General features: G+C 48.2%; 1 pseudogene; it reads left to right on the top strand.

The window, feature by feature from the left end:
- Positions 1-7,364: 7,364 nt before the first annotated feature.
- On the top strand, positions 7,365-8,320 carry LOC118351461 (cationic amino acid transporter 3-like; annotated as a pseudogene).
- Positions 8,321-17,033: the final 8,713 nt, after the last annotated feature.

The raw sequence follows: 17,033 nt of genomic DNA, 5'->3' as shown, positions 1-17,033 counted from the left end.
TCCCACAGCGGGCTCCCTGCAGGGACCTGCTTTTCCCTCTGCCTGGGTCTCTGTCTCTCTCTCTCTCTCTCTCTCTCTGTGTCTTTCATGAATAAATAAATAAAATCTTTAAAAATAATAATAAAAATCAATCAATCAACCAATGAATGTGTGCTCAGCAGGCAGGCAGGCGGGAGTGCAGCGTGGAAGCAGCTCCCGGGCCCACTCAGTGATCTCCCGTGTGCGTGACCAGTTCGTGGAACTGACTCAATCAGCAGCTTGGGGAAGATGTGCGCTCACCGTGGGTCGTGCCTCCGAGGGGCCTGGGCACCAGGGCGCCCCCCAGGACACGCAGGCGGCCTTGCTGCCCGGGAGATGCTGTGGCTGGACCAGACTAGGCCCCAGACTAAGCCCCAGACTAGGCCCCAGACAAGGCCTCTCGTCCTGCCCTCATGCTCTCCCCTTGCAGAGCTTAGAATGTTCCAATCCATCGTATTGGGATGTCCCTGTGGCTTGGGCTCCGTCTACACAGCAGGCAGCCTCCGGGCTGGGGGGCCACAGAGAGGGGCCCTCCTTGGGGGCGCCGAGGCCTGTGGGCAGCCCTGGGCCTCCCGCCAGCCCGGGGCTCGCAAGCGCCCCGCAGGCCCCCACCAGCCCCCGCGTGTGCACAAGCCACGTCCCCACGGGCTGCGATCCCCGCCAACCTCCACGCAGCTGCCTTGCGCCCGATGGTGGACCGTCCTACCCAGGGTAGTCGGGTCCACGGACAGAGCTGAACAATCCGAAGCCAGACATGCTTTCTTGGCATAACTTCCATGAGGCATCAGTTGCCCCCAAACAGTGCTGGGCCCAACCAGACAGACACGCTGCTGGGCCCGCTGGGCCGCCTGCCAGGCCCGGGGCCCTCGGTCCGCCCCGCTCCTCCCGGGGCGCTGCTGGGGAGCAGCTGCGGGCCTCACACATTGTCCACGAAGTGCCTAAAAGGGTATTTTTCCGCGGCTTGGAGGGCAGCAGAGCAATGGCGAGACTTCCCCAGCAAGTGCCCCCCACGGAGGGCTAGCGAGCGGGACAGCCGGTGGCCGCCACGTAGGCTCGCCGTCTACGAAGGCGCGGCTCCCGGGCTTTCTCCACAAGCCCTAATCCCAGTGTCCCCAAGTCTCCTTCACCCTTTCGCTTCAAGTGTCCTTCCAGGGGCGCCTGAGCGGGGGGTCAGCGGTTGAGCGTCTACCTTTGGCCCAGGCCGTGACCCCGGGGTCCCGTCGCCTCCTTGCATGGAGCCCGCTTGTCCCTCTGCCTGGGTCTCTGCCTCTCTCTGTGTCTCTCATGAATAAATACATAAAATCTTTAAAAACAAAAAAATAAAGTGTCCTTCCAGCTGGGGTTGGGTTAAGCTACGTGTAACCGAAGCCTCTCCAGAATAGGGGTTATTTTTCTCACCGGAAGTCATGAGCTGTGGTGGCTTTGGGATGCCACTCTCCAGACCCCTTTTCTCTGTAGTGAACAGACCCCTAGACCAACTCCAGCCTCCCTTTCACCCGCCACGTGGAACAAAGAAGGAAGCAAACAGAAAGGAGAGTCCTCCTTCCGGGAAAGCAAAGCTTACCTGAGAATGGCGGGCAGGCGTCTGCCTCTCTTTGACCACAACTGTGGCATGCGGCCACACCAAGCTGTAGGGGACGCTAGGACTCATTGGGGGCATATATGGCCATCCCAAACTGATTTCTCTTACCTTCTTTCTAGGATTGCAAGTCCTTTCCTAACTATTTAAGACTGGGGAGTATCTGGGTTCAATTCCTCCACCTTGACCAAATGTGGAGAGTCCTGAGACGCATTCTCAGAATACTTAAAAATTCCAAAAACATAAATTTAAAAGGGCAACAACAACAACAAAAATAATAAAAATAAATAAAAGGGCAACAAAATAGATAAATAATTAAAAATAAACCTCTCCAGGAAATAAGGAATATCTATATGAAAAAACAAAAACCCTAAAAGCTCCAGAGGGACCCAAAAGAACAGTGGAGCTAATGGGAAGACTCGCCATGATCTTGAACAGGAAGCCTCAGAGCATAAAGACAGCGATTCTCTTTAACCTCAGTGTTGAACAGGGATTTAATAAAAACACTAACAGGATTTTGCTGTTGTTGTTCTAGGCTTTAGATCTTAAACCAGTTTTGAAGTTCTAGTGGAAAAATAAGCAAGAACCATAAAAACTTTGGGAAAAGAGAGTAAAACCAGAACTGATCCTATCAGACATTAAAACAATAAGCTATAATTATTAAAACAAATGGCACATGAATAGGTAGATTAATGGAACAGCAGAGAAAAATCCAGAAAGAGGTCCAAAAACATACAGAATTTAGGAAATGATCAAGTCGGCACCTCATGTTCAAGGGGGAAAGGACAGATTATTCAAAACCGAGTGTTAGGCCAAGTAAGTGTCATCTAAAAAGAAAAATTTGTGTTCCTATGTCGTATCTTTCACTGAAATAAATTTCAAATGGAACAAAGCTGTGGAAAAAAAAAGAACCGTAAAAGTATTATAAGAAACCAAGTGAGAATTATTTATTTATTTATTTTTAAAGATTTCATATATTATTCATGAGACCCAGAGAGAGAGAGAGGCAGAGACACAGGCAGAGGGAGAAGCAGGCTCCATGCAGGGAACCCGACGTGGGACTCGATCCCAGGGGTCACGACCTGGCTCAACAGCCCTAAATTTATTTATTTAGGGCTGCCCTAAATAAATAAATCTTAAAAAAAAAAAAAAAAGGAGAGAGACCTTCGCCTTGCTTTGTCACAAAGCCTTAAATCAAGGTCTTCAAACTAAAGCCTATTTATTATTATTAGCAAAACAGGCCTTTGTGGGTGTGTGACAGGGTGAATAAAAAGGCTTTTTTAGGACTAAGTGAAGAGCAATAAAATAATTATTTAAAGATGATCTGTGTTTTGTCTCATCCTTTATTGTGCGGACTCTTACTGTTCTGCGGGGTACCTGTGCAGGTGGCGATGGCCAGTGCAGGTGTGCCAGGTCTCCCCCAGGGCAGGCCAGGCACCCGCTCCATGGGGTGGGCCTGAGGCGGCCTTGATCACCTGCGACGGTCCCCACAGCATCGCAGGCGGGGTCTCGGGTTGACTGTCCTTGGCCTCCTGCCCCCCAGCCTCCTGCCCTTTGCGATCACTCCTCGCCCGGAGGGATTGCTCTGGATTCCCTAACAGTTTGGCTGGAAGGGCTTCAGGACGTGATGGTCGAGTCACGGCCTCGTGCAAGGGAGCAGTTGGTCCCCGGCCTGCGGGAGTGACCTTCGGAGTGACCTTCGGAGTGACCCTCGGTTACACTCACAGAGGACGCGTGTCTCCTGGGAGTTTGGTTGCATGAAAGTAAAAATGAAGCCACTCTGAGTTTAACTCCTTTGCTAAGCTTAACAAAACAAAGCATTTCTTTCTTTCTTTTTTTAAAGATTTTATTTATTTATTCAGGAGAGACGCAGAGAGAGGGAGAGACACAGGCCGAGGAGAAGCGGGCTCCCTGCGGGGACCTGACGTGGGACTCGATCCCGGGACCCCAGGGTCACGGCCTGGGCCGAAGGCACACGCCCAGCCGCTGAGCCACCCCAAAGCAGCATTTCTTAATTTAAAGACGATAATGAAAGTACTGAAGTCCCCACTTTCCTGTCCTGTATCCTGATGGCAAGCAAGGCCCAGCTCCGCCAGCTTGAGCCGTGGCAAGACTCCCACCAGCCGCCTTACACTGCTCAGCCTCAGTTTCCCTAGCTGCAAAGCAGGGTCAATGAGACCTGCCCCTCGCAAGCCTAAAAACGGTTATTATGAGACTGACCTCCCTAATGAGACCTGAGGCGCCTCAGGGGGACCCCATTCTGCGGTCGCCTGGGGTACGCTTCTCTCCATTCCGTCCCCTGGCTCCCCTTGCTCCCAAGTTGCCCACGACCAGAATCTGCTTGGGCCTCATGAACTGAACTCTGAGAGCCTCCATTTCAGCCTCCACAGGAGACACCCAAAGGGTCAAGAAGCCACCCAACTCTTCCAAACCGCGGGCTCCGGTCTGGAGTTTGTGACCAGCGCGGAGGCTTGCTCACATTGCCTCTGGCTGCTTCTGGAAGGTTCCGTCCCCCAGAGCTGACGGGCGGGAAACCCATGTCTCTTGGAAGCAGCTTTTCTCCTCACCCTTTCCTCCTCTCTGAGGAGGACTTCTCCCCTCAGCCCGGCGTTTGGAACAGGGAGGAGGAGGTTCTGGGCCTCAGTCCCTTTCTATTGCGGAGGCTGCCCACTGAGTCACCCTCTCCGGCCCCAGCCTCCAGAAGGCTCCCTGAGTCCTCTAGGCAGCTTCCGCACATCCCCAGGACCAAGGAGCTTCCTGAAAACCCATGAGCATTTTTGACACCTGAAAAAAGAAAGGGTTGACCTCAAAACATAAAAATGAAACAAAATTGAGAAACAATTAAATTCTACAAACTAAAAATTATGCTGACATTATTGATTGACACATGTTAATATTCACATAAATGGTGATCATACTTAAGGACACTTAGTAGATTAGATTATTTCCCTCTGTGTCTCTCATGAATAAATAAAATCTTTAGAATAAAAAGATCATTTGCCTTTATTTTATTTATTTTTTGATAATATTTATTTTTATTTGAGAGAGAGGGGCCAGGGAAGGAAGAGAAGCCCAAGCATGACGCCCCACTGAGCGTGAAGCCCAAGGCGGGGCTTGATCTCAAGACCCTGAGCTTAAGGGACCGCGTCACCCAGGCCCCAGGTTAGTTCCCTGTAAAAGGATCACGTACCGTGCTCGCTGAGAAACGGATTACAAATGAAATGGTTACCTTGTAGCTAATCATTTTAAAAAGTTTTCAGAAAACCAGTACCGTGCGTACATTTTTTTTTTAAAGATTTTATTTGTTTATTCATGAGAGAGAGAGAGAAGCAGAGACCCAGGCAGAGGGAGAAGCAGGCTCCACGCAGGGAGCCCGACGTGGGACTCGATCCCGGGACTCCAGGATCAGGCCCTGGGCAGAAGGCGGCACTAAACCGCTGCGCCACCCGGGCTGCCCGTGAAGCATATATCTCTTCTCACCTTATGGATTGTCTTTTCATTCTTAGGGTGTTTTTCTAAGAACAGGCATTCTTCGTTTTAGTATAGCTAATTTATCAATCATTTTATTTCAGTGTGTTTTTGTGTCTGATTTAAATTTTTTCCTTATCCTTTAAGTAAAAAGAGATATTCCATTTATGTTATTCTAAATGCTTTATGACTGTGTTTTTCATATTGAAGTCCTTAATTTACCTGGAATTGAGTCGTATATAATATGAGGTAAGGACTCAAATTTGTATTTTTTTTTTCATATGAATACCTTGTTTGGGCACCATTTATTAAGTAGCCCACCCTTTCCTACTGGTCTGTAGTAACCACTCTATCAATAAAGACACCATTTATGCATTTGTGTTTCTGGGCTATTTTATTCCATTGGTTTGTCTGTTTCCAGATTGATACTATACATCCTTCAGTTTATATCTTGATATTTATACCAAGAGCTTTCTATCTTGATATTTAACAGGAAAAGTCTCTCACCTTGCCAGAGTCTTGTTTTTTCTTGAACCTTTGTTTTTCTGTCTAAGTTTCAGATTTGACTTGTGAAATTCTATGAGAAATCCTGTTGGGATTTTCATCTGTTAAAATGCTCTGAAGTTGAAAAAAAAAAAAAAAAAAAAAAGCTCTGAAGTTAGCAATCAGTGTAGAGGAATGGACGTATCAACGATGTTGAGTCTTCCCACCCAGGAATATGGTAAATCTATCCATTTATTTAGGCTCTCTTTAATGTCTTTGAATAAAGTTTTCTGATTTTCTTCTTAAGAGACTTGATTTATTTTTAAGAACTTTCTTTTAGTTCTTTTTTAAAGATATCTTCACAAATCTTTATTGTCTGACTTCTTGTTGCTAGTGTATAGAAAGATCCTTGATTTTTGTATATTGATTTTGCATATTGGTTTTACCTAGGAACCAAGTGAAATATTTATTAATTTTATTTTATTAATTTTTAAAAAAAGATGTATTTATTTATTCATGAGAGAGAGAGAGAGAGAGAGGCAGAGAAACAGGCAGAGGGAGGAGCAGGCTCCATGCAGGGAGCCTGATGTGGGACTCGATCCTGGATCCCAGGATCATGACCTGAGCTGAAGGCAGATGCCCAACCGCTGAGCTACCCAAGCATCCGTATTTATTAATTTTAATAATTTATTTGTAGATTATTGTCAGTATTCTACATAAGTTATCAATCACCTGCAAACAAGAATCAAACTTTTTTTTTTTTTTTTTTGTATTTCTAATTCCTATGCAGTTTTTACCTTTATCTGGTTTTGTTGCACCGGTCAGGATGTTCACCATGATATTTTTTAAAAATATTTTATTTATTTATTCATGAGAGAGAGAGAGGCAGAGACACAGGCAGACAAGGAGCCTGATGTGGGAGTTGAACCTGGGAATCCAGGATCACACCTTGAGCCAAAGGTAGGCGCTCAACCGCTGAGCCACCCAGGTGTCCCTCACCATGATGTTCAATAGGAGAGGAGGAGCTGACACATGCATCTTGTTCCTGATCTTAAAGAGAATGCTCGAAGCTGCAGCTTTGAAGCCTGAGCAACCGAAGTCCATACCCCCAACCCAGCTCGGTTTGACTCACCCAGCCCTGAGACTCTCCTCTCCCTGGGCTTGCAACAGCTCCCGATCCTTGAATCCACTTCAATTGCAGCTAGAGTGCTGCGGCAGGCGCTTCGCAGATTTGGCCAGAAGCTGGCACGCAGACGTGCGCTGGAGCCAAGCCTGGCTGGCACTCGCCCTGGGTGTGGCCCTGGGTGTGGGCAGCACACGGGGTGCAGGTGTGTGTGTCCTGGCTGCTGAGGCGGCCAGAGATAAAGCAGGACCGTCCGCCGTGATCTGCTTCGTGGTGGCCGCTCTAGCTTCTGCGTTGGCTGGACTGTGCCACGCGGGGTCTGGTGCCCGAGCCCCCCCGTCGTGGTTCCGCATGTCTCCGCAGCGGTTGTGCTGCTCCTGATGCCCGTTACTGGGATCACTGGGGTCACCTGGAGACAGCCCCGGAGTTCCACTCCTCTGCACTTTAAGGGATCTGCTTGGGGATCCCTGGGTGGCTCAGCAGTTTGGCTCCTGCCTTCAGCCCAGGGCGCGATCCTGGGGACCCGGGATCGAGTCCCACACTGGGCTCCCTGCATGGAGCCTGCTCCTCCCTCTGCCTGTTTCTCTGCTTCTCTCTCTGTGTCTATCATAAATAAATAAATAAATAAATAAATAAATAAATAAATAAATAAATCTTTAAAAAAAAGGTACCTGCCTGGCCTCTCCTCCTCTAATGAGCATCTCTGTGAAGGCTGACCTCAGCTGCGTCACAGGGTGAGCTCGGGCCTTCCGCCCCGGCTGGAGCCTCCTCCCCTGCCTTATGGGTGCAGCCGGCGTGGCCCGGGCCTGCAGTCGGGATCCCTCTGTGCTCTTTCTAGCAGCCTCTCAGGCTCTATGTTCCCCACGCCTCGGTGACCCAGGCGATGGCAGCACATGGCCTCCTCTTCTGTGTCCTTGCCAGCGTGCACACGGGTACACACGCCCCATCGGGCCACCGTGGTCTCCGCATTACTGCAGCGTTCAGGGCACTCCTCTTTGGACTCGCCGATCTTGTGGGCCTCGGGTCGACTGGGACCCTACTTGCCTAGTCCCTGGTGGCTATTGGTGTTCTCATCCTCAGGTGTCAGCCTGAGCTGAGGAGTGAGGGGGATGGGGTGCAGCTGCAGGAGGAGAGGATGGCTGGGGTAGAGAGGCTGACCCTACGGGGGTCCACTCAGCTGCATCCCTACTCCGCTCTCCGGTCAAGCTGTCTCTGCCTGTCCTCATGGGTTGCTCTGCTGCTGACTCATCTTTGCCTGGTGTGGCCCAGTGGCCCGTTCCACTGGTTTCTGGAGACCCAGTGTGGACTGCAGTGGTTGTGCTGCTCCTGATGCCCGTTACTGGGATCACTGAGGTCACCAGGAGACAGCCCCGGAGTTCCACTCCCCTGCACTTTAAGGTACCTGCTTCGCCTCTCCTCCCTCTAATGAGCATCTCTGTGAAGGTTGACCTTATGATGCAGATGGCACTGGCACCTGGACCCGATTCGGGGTCTGGATGTGGATTGGGTTTGCCGTCTCCTTCGGCTCTGGGATCCAGCACAGCCTGGAAGAGGTTAAGAGTGACCGAGCCCCGCTCTAGTGTAGGGCCCAAACTGCAGACCTTGATCTCAGCAATGGTCTCAGCAATGCGTGTACACACTCAATTTGACGTCATCACACCCGAGTGCTGTCTGGACCCCCCGTGCAACAATGGAGAGCACCCCTGAGCACACGCGAAGCTAGGGCCCCCATGGGATGTGGGTGGGGAACACTAGTAGAGCTCTGTATTTATTGCGGAGGGAAGGATGTGTCTTTGCTGTTCCTCATCTCTTTTTTTTTTTTTTTTTTTTTTAGTGATCTACTTTTCACTTGTGTCTGTAGCTGCTTACTGGCCTTTTATAAAATTATTAAAAGAAACTAGAAAAAGAAAAAAATTAAAGAGCATGCTCTTGAAATTTCACTGGTAAATATGAGGTCTGCCGTAGATTTTTCATAGGTACCTTTTCTGACATGTTTTTTTTAATTTATTTTATTTTTTGTTTATTTTTTTCTGACGTGTTTCTGAACACCACCAATTCTCAGCAGACACTGACTGGGTGTTCTCAAGCCCCCTCCCCATTTTTAAAGATTTTTATTTATTTATTTTTAAAGATTGTACTCATTTATTCATGAGAGACACACAGAGATGCAGAGACACAGGCAGAGGAAGAAGCAGGCTCCTGCAGGGAGCCTGATGCGGGACTCGATCCTGGGTCTCCAGGATCATGCCCTGGGCCGAAGGCAGGTGCTCAACCGTTGAGCCATCCAGGGATCCCAGATTTTATTTTATTTTATTTTTAAATTTTTATTACTTATTATTTTTTTATTTTTATTATTTTATTTTATTTTCAGATTTTATTTTTTTAATACACCCAACATGGGGCTCGAATCCACAACCCTGAGATCAAGAGTCACGCGCTCTTGACCAGACCCAGCCTGGTGCCGCAATAGTGTCCCTGCGAGTTTAACTCACTTCTGACACTATCTGCCTGGAGATGGGGTCAGATCCCACAGGTTTAGGACTCACCCCCACAAGACTATCCCAAGTCCTGGTTGTCATGGACTGTAACTTGGGGTTCCCACCAACCCCTCCTCGGGTTTAATTAATTTGCTAGAGCAACTCCCAGAACTCAGGAAAACCACTTTACTCACTTGATTACTAATTTATTACCATAGGATATTAAAGGGTTTGAGGGAACAGCTGCATAAAGAGATACACAGAACGAGGTCCAGTAGAGTCCTGAACACAGGGGCTTCTGTCCCTGTGAAGATTAGGGTGGGCCACCCTCCAGGCATGTGGATACATCATGTTCTCATTCACCAAACTTGAATCTCTCCAAACCCCTAAGTCAGGGATTTCTACGAGGGCTTCAATAAATCATCACATAATTGATTAAATCATTGATTATTGGTGATGGAACTGGGTCCCTAGCCCCTGTGACTTCCTTAGAGGTCTGGGGATGGGGCTGAGAGTTTCAAGGCTCTAATCACCTGGTTGGTCCTGTGGGCAGCCAGCCTCTATCCTTAGGTTACCTAAGGCACTTTCCAAAAGTAACTCATTAACTTAAGGAAGGGTGATTAAAAGGGGCTGTTATTAATACCAAGCCCCCCCCCTTCATCTTTATTGCTCTGAAGCTGCTTGAAGAACTAAGGGCGAAAGATCAGATTTTATAGCAAAAGATACTCCCTTTGCTCTTATTACTTAGGAAATTCCAAGGGTTTGGGGGGGCTTGAGCCAGGAACTGTGGGCAAAGACCAATACCCATTTCTCATAAACCACAAGATCACACACATCCACGTTTCCCTCATTAAATCCCCTCCAAGTCCACCCTGCTTGTTCCAAAGTTATAACTTTATTACTCGCTTCTCTACTGGCCCAGGTGCTTCATATATCACGTCACGGAGTCTTTACAGTAACCCTTATGAAGTATTAATGCTGCTCTTAGAGAAATTAAGGAAACTTTTCTAAAATAGTATTGTGGGAGGGGCCCCTGGCTGGATCAGTCAGTTAGGCGTCTGCCTTCGGCCCAGGTCATGATCCTGGGGTATTGGGATGGAGTCCCTCTGCCCCTCCCCTTCTCTCTCGTTCTCCCTCTTTCAAAATAAATAAATTAATTAAAAATCTTTAAAAATAGCATTGCTGGAAAGGGATTGAGCAAGGTTTGCCTACCTTTGCAAGCTCTGCTTTCTTCCCGTAGCCTTGCCGCCGTCTCCTCGGGTTGAAATCCATCCGATATAAGGAAGGCTGTGGAGATGAATCAGAGCAGTTGATGTGAACAGAGGAGCCTGGGAGGGGAGGAGGTAAAGAGCAATGGGACTTTCAATGGACAGTAGGGCCCCCTCCCCTAGCAGGTGATGCTGAATTGGAGGGGGGGCGGGGAGGCAAGCATTTGACCTTGACTCACTGGGCCACCTTCACGCCCAGAGGTCTTCTCTCAAGGCTCCCTCCGGTGTCCATAGCCGGGGCGATCCAGATAATCAGGGGCTGCTGAGGGCCACAAGGTGCTGCCCACAGCCTGCCGCTCCCAAGCCGATCACAATCGCTCCCTTACTTTTGTTGTGTTGTGTCTCGTTTTGCTACCAGGTTGGCTCCCCTGCTTACCGCTTCCTGGACGTCATCTCAGCATCCTGCATGTCGCGTGTTAACCACCTGTTACTCCTACTGCAAACTCTTGCTGATGAGCCTCTCATTTCCTTTGATGAGGAAGTTAATAAATAGGGGCTGGACTTTGGCTCAGGTCGCATTCCTGGGGTTCTGGGATCGAGTCCTGTCTATGTCTCTGCTTCTCTCTTGGTGTCTCTGATGAATAAATAAAATCTTTTAAAAAAATCAACTGCATGGATCATAAACATATTCAAGACCCCATTAATTCCATCCCTGGGCCCACCCCAGTGAAGATTAGTACCAGTGTTCACCAGAAGATGTAGCAGTAGTATTTGTAAGAGCCCAGACTGGATACGACTCAGCTGTTCATGAACGTGAGAACACATCGAGCAGCGCTGCACCCAAACAGGAGCTATTAGGCAGTGACGAGAAGAGGTCAGGTCTGACCACTAATGTTCTGATGAGTCTCACCAACATTGTGTTGAGGGAAAGAAGTCGAGTTGGAAGGGCACGTACTGTATGGTTCCATTTATGTGAAGTGCAACTCCAGGCCAAATGAATCCATAGCATAGTGATAACCTTGGGGGGTCGTAACTAGAAGTGGTTTCTGGGGTGCATGAAATATTGTTTTGGAATCTGGATCCTAGTTAGTGGGTATGTTTACTTTGTGAAAATTCATCAAACTATACACTTAGGATCTGTGTACTTTCCTGTAAGTATGGTTTTCTTTCAGTAAAAAAGTTTACTTAATAAAAAATCAAAGAAATAAAAAAATATTTTTATACGTATTCAGCACACTGAATACGTTCAGTGTGCTCCTCTCACTGCCTTTCATTTTCCTGGGCTCTGCAAAAGGCTGACCCTGGTCACACAGAAAGCCACAGGGGAGACCCGTTTGCTTGCTGGGCACATATCGAATGAGTGCCCCATCGGTCTCGGGCCCCATGCAAGGGGCTAAGGATCCAGCAGTCCACAGAGCTGGAAAAGGCGGCGTCTCAGGGATGCTTGTATTTGAGCGATAGACGACAAGCACCAGACAAGTAAAGAAATGCACAAAGCAGCCGTGGGCTGGACTAAGGGACCCAAGAGGGTGACGGGCTAGAGGGTAAAGGGCAGGACTCCTGAGGTGGGATGGCTGGGGAAGGCATTTCCAACACGCACCGTAGGAGCTGGGCGCTGACGGATGAGAGAGAGAGCAAGCCCTGGAACGAGCAGGAGATCGCTGGGCACGAGGATCAGCAGGTGCAAAGGCCCGGTGCCAGGAGATCGCTTGGCAAGTCCAAGGAACAGAAGGTCTGGTTGGAGCCGGAGACTGGGAGAAAGGACTAAATGACACTGGTGGGGAGGGGACGCAGGCCACTGCAGATAGTTTGTATTTTAGTCTGACTGCAGTGAAAAGTCAATGAAGGGTTTCAGCAGGGCCAAGGCATGATCTGCTTTACTATTTTAAAACATCACTGGGGGGGATCCCTGGGTGGCTCAGCGGTTTAGCGCCTCCTGCAGCCCAGGGCGTGATCCTGGAGTCCCAGGATCGAGTCCTGCATCGGGCTGCCTGCATGGAGCCTGCTTCTCTCTCTGCCTCTCTCTCTCTCTATGTCTATCATGAATAAATAAATAAAATTTAAAAAAATAAATAAAAGATCACTGGGCTGTGGTGTGAAAAGTGGGGGCGGGGAGAGTAAGAGATGAAGGCAGCAGGCCGTGGAGCATGGCTTTCCCAGAGGCTCGCTCGGGGGCCCCCGGCTCCCCCGACACCTCATGGGTCAGGCGGTCAGCCCTCGCTGCAAGAGAGCCTCGAAAGGGGACTGTTTCAGGCACAGGAAGGCGATGGGAACAATGGTCTGCAAAGGGCCTTCGTTGGCCACTGGGCCTCGGACAGGCTGCTCTGGCGGCGGAGAGGTTTCTATGGGGCTCGTTTATAGGGGCAGTGGTGTGAAAGCACCCAGAGCTCATAGGGCTGGAGTCCTGGGCTTTTGACCTCACGTTCAGTGTGCTCCTCTCACTGCCTTTCATTTTCCTGGGCTCTGCAAAAGGCTGACCCTGGTCACACAGGTCCTGCTGCGTCTGCAGGTGCACATTACAGATTACGTGCAATGAGTATTTAACACAGGTACATTTTTTTCAGATTAAGGAATAGTGTCATGTAATCTTTTTTTAAAAGATTTTATTTATTTATTTGGCAGAGAGAGAGAGAGGGAGCACAAGCAGGGGGAGGAGCAGAGGGAGAAGCAGGCTCCCCACCGAGCAGGGAGCCTGGTGCAGGGCTCGATCCCAGGACCCCAGGATCATGACCTGCTGTGTCTGCAGGTGAACAATTCTTCCAACACTGTGTTCAATGTCCAGGGTACCTGGGTAATTATCCTGGATGAATGGGTCCGGGGGGTGGGGGTGCCGGGTGACCGGATCAGGCTTTGGGATGGGAAGAAGCCTTTTAAAAATGAAAAGATAGGGCAGCCCGGGTGGCTCAGCAGTTTAGGGCCGCCTTCAGTCCAGGGCCTGACCCTGGAGACCCGGGATCAAGTCCCACGTCGGGGTCCCTGCTTCTCCCTCTGCCTGTGTCTCTGCCTCTCTCTCTCTGTGTCTCTTATGAATAAATAAAATATTTTTTCTTAAAGAAAAGATAAAATAAAAAGTACTGTCTTGTGTTATAATAGGAAATACTGTTCCGGTGAACAGGAGAATGTAGAGACACCCCGGGGGGTGTGGGAGACAGTCCACTGGAGTGTGGGAAGGACGGGTAGACCTTGTGTTTGTGTGCAGATAGATGATACAGACCCAGAGGTTTAGCACTGACGATATTTAATACGTGAACTGACACTGGACATCAAACAGGCCCAGCAGCGCCCTTACGGTACATCCCCTTTCAGTGGATTATGGCAACATGTGTTTACACCTGCCTGCCTGGGGGGGATTTACTAGTAATATTATCTTAAGTGGTAAACTATGATTTTTTGTGATGAGATGGGGAGTGTCCATGAAATTATACTTAGAAAAACAATGGCCTGTAACTATAACTATATAAAACTATAAATAAATAAAAATATATATCTTCACGTGGTTTTGTAGCCAGAATGTGGCATTACAGATTACGTGCAATGAGTATTTAACACAGGTACATTTTTTTCAGATTAAGGAACAGTGTCTTTCAAGTAATCTTTTTTAAAAAAAGATTTTATTTATTTGGCAGAGAGAGAGAGAGAGAGAGAGAGGGAGCTCAAGCAGGTGGAGAGGCAGAGGAAGAGGGAGAGGCAGGCTCCCCCCAGAGCAGGGAGCCTGATGCAGGGCTCGATCCCAGGACCCCAGAGTCATGACCTGAGTCGAAGGCAGATGCTTCAGACTGAGCCACGGAAGCACCGTGTGTCATGCGTTGTTTTGTGCATTTTGCGCCCTTTATAACCGGTTGGGATGGTGATCTTTTCCAAGTAATGACACAACCCCATGTTTTCCATTGTGAAAATTAAGTGACATAACTAATGGATAACTAATTAGACAACCAATGGACAACTGGAATCCTAGATTAGTCACAACGAATGAAAAATATGAAGAATGTCACATGGGTCGGGGATTCCTGCTAGCGTGATCAGAGCATTATCTCCCTGAAGGCAGACTGACACTCAGAGGATTGCTTTGGTGTGTAAGGAATCGGACCAAGGGGAGATTTCACTTATAGACACGTAATGTTTGACGTTCTCTGATAGACCCATTCGTAGCACGCATTATGTCGCCAGTGGGACCAGGAAATTCAAGGAAGGCAATTACCTGGACAGAATTAGGATGGGTAAGGTTTGCCCCCGGGACACTTTTCTGATATATTTATGGTCACTTTCACTTTTTTATTAAGATTTTATTTATTTATTCATGAGAGACAGAGAGAGAGAGAGAGAGAAGCACAGACACAGGCAGAGGGAGAAGCAGGCTCCATGCAGGGAGCCCGATGTGGGACTCGATCCCGGGACTCCAGGATCACGCCTCGGGCCAAAGGCAGGCACTAAACCGCTGAGCCAACGAGGCTGCCCTAACTTTCACTTTTTAAAATTTCTTTTTTCCTTTATCTTTTTATTGTGGAGATTCAGGATCCTAGCAAAATCCACCGTATAGAAGAACGGCCGCCCCCCTCGTCACGTACCCATCGCCCAGGTTTAATCGTTATTCACACCAGGTCAGTGTGGTTTTGTCTCCACCCCACCCACTTTCTCTGCCTCTTGTATTGGACTCGGAAGTAAATTCCCAAATCCTGAGTGTTTCTTAAGAGAGTTTATGGACACCAGGCCTGCAGGTTTGACAGCCACTTTTGTCTTTCCCCGGGGACTGTAGATTTCTCTGCTCGGATCTCAAAACGGCTCCCAAAGAGCCAGTTTTGAGTTCCTGGAGGAGGCGTTAAAGTACGGAGGATTTTGAGCCCAAAGTGCTGAAAAAGTGAAAAAGGGACTTTTAGAGAAGCAGCCGCATTTTCTAATGCTTCTCCCTGCGCTCTCTCTGGCTGACGGCTCACGGGTCAGAGGCTCCGAGGCTGGAATGTTCACGTCCCACCGTGGAAGCGTCCGGGAGCTTCTGCAGAACACAGGGCATGAACTTTGAAAGAGCTGTTGGCTGCTCAGAAGTCACTGGCTTCCAGATTTCCGGCTGCGCTCCCCATGGCCTTGGGGGCTGGGAGTCTTCCCAGCATGAGCAGTATTCCAGGACACGCACACCCATGGGCCAAGGGCTCAATTTTGACTAGCTCTACTGTGTAAAGAAATTTTGAGAAATTTCTCTGATATCTCCATTCAACTGGGATACATTATTTTCCTTCTAGGAACCAATTTTGGTAGGTATGGACGGACACCCCCCACTGCATATCCCTTCATGTGGTATATAAATATACACATATATTTTTTATTTTATTTATTTATTTATTTATTTATTTATTTATTTATTTTATTTATTTATTTATTTATTTTTAAAGATTTTATTTATTTATTCATGAGGGACATATTGAGAGAGAGAGAGAGGCAGAGACCCAGGCAGAGGGAGAAGCAGGCTCCATGCAGGGAGCCCGATGCAGGACTCGATCCCGGGTCTCTAGGATCAGGCCCTGGGCTGAAGGCGGTGCTAAACTGCTGAGCCACCTGGGCTGCCCAAGCATATACATTTTAAAATGTAAAATTGGGATCCCTGGGTGGCGCAGCGGTTTAGCGCCTGCCTTTGGCCCAGGGTGCGATCCTGGAGACCCGGGATCGAATCCCACGTCGGGCTCCCGGTGCATGGAGCCTGCTTCTCCCTCTGCATATGTCTCTGCCTCTCTCTCTCTCTATGTGACTATCATAAATAAATAAAAATTAAAAAAAAATAAAATGTAAAATTGGCTATGACTCCATTTTTTATTTTAAGCTGCTTAAGATTCTCTTGTTTTGGAGAAAATATATTCCTCTGCCCCAGCTATGACCTAGAGTCTAGAGATCAGAGGAAGCTCAGGAAGCTGCTCATTGGTGAAAGAGTCTTAAATATTTTCATTTGGTTCTGCATGGTTTGTGCGTATGGTTCACTAGAAGGTGACCTCTGTCCCCTGGTGATCCATGACTCTCTCACAACTCATGGTTGACTCATAAAAAAAGGAAGGAAGGAAGGAAGGAAAAAAGAAAGAAAGGAAGGAAGGAAGAAAGGAAAAAAGAAAGAGGAAGGAAGGAAGAAAGGAAGGAAGGAAGAAAAAGAAAAAGAGAGAGAAAGAAGTGATGGGCCAGGGAAGTACAAGGTTAGATTAATTCAGGACTAATGAGTTTATAACCCACATTTTACAGAAAACTGTGCTCTAGCCAGATAGAGATTTTAAAGAGCTACACGACACAAAATGCTTTTGTTTTTAAAAAATAAACAAGTTCTGTTCAACTTAGTTTACTGCAGGCTTCAAACGTTTTATTGGCTCTTTTGACACCTGGGCTTATGCAGAAACTGAGAAAGCCCTGGACGTGGTGTCTTCACTTGGTCAGTCGAGTCCAACCCGCTGCTGGGGCTAGACATCCGCACAGGGGTTATGTGGTCTCTGAAACGTATTAAACCGTCCTTTTTATTATTATTATTATTTTTATTGGAGTTCAATTTGCCAACATATAGCCTAACATCCGGTGCTCATCCCATCAAGTGCCCCCCTAGTGCTGAAGCCTGGCGTTCAGCCCTTCAGGCGGGAAGGCTACCAGGCCCTTACCACAAGAGGGAGCTGCCATGCAGAATGACTGGGTGGTTTGGGGCCTAGAGGTGAAAA

The sequence above is a fragment of the Canis lupus genome, chromosome 19 (assembly GCF_003254725.2).
Source record: "Canis lupus dingo isolate Sandy chromosome 19, ASM325472v2, whole genome shotgun sequence".
Lineage (NCBI taxonomy): Eukaryota > Metazoa > Chordata > Mammalia > Carnivora > Canidae > Canis > Canis lupus.
This window is presented reverse-complemented; position numbering and strand designations above follow the sequence as displayed.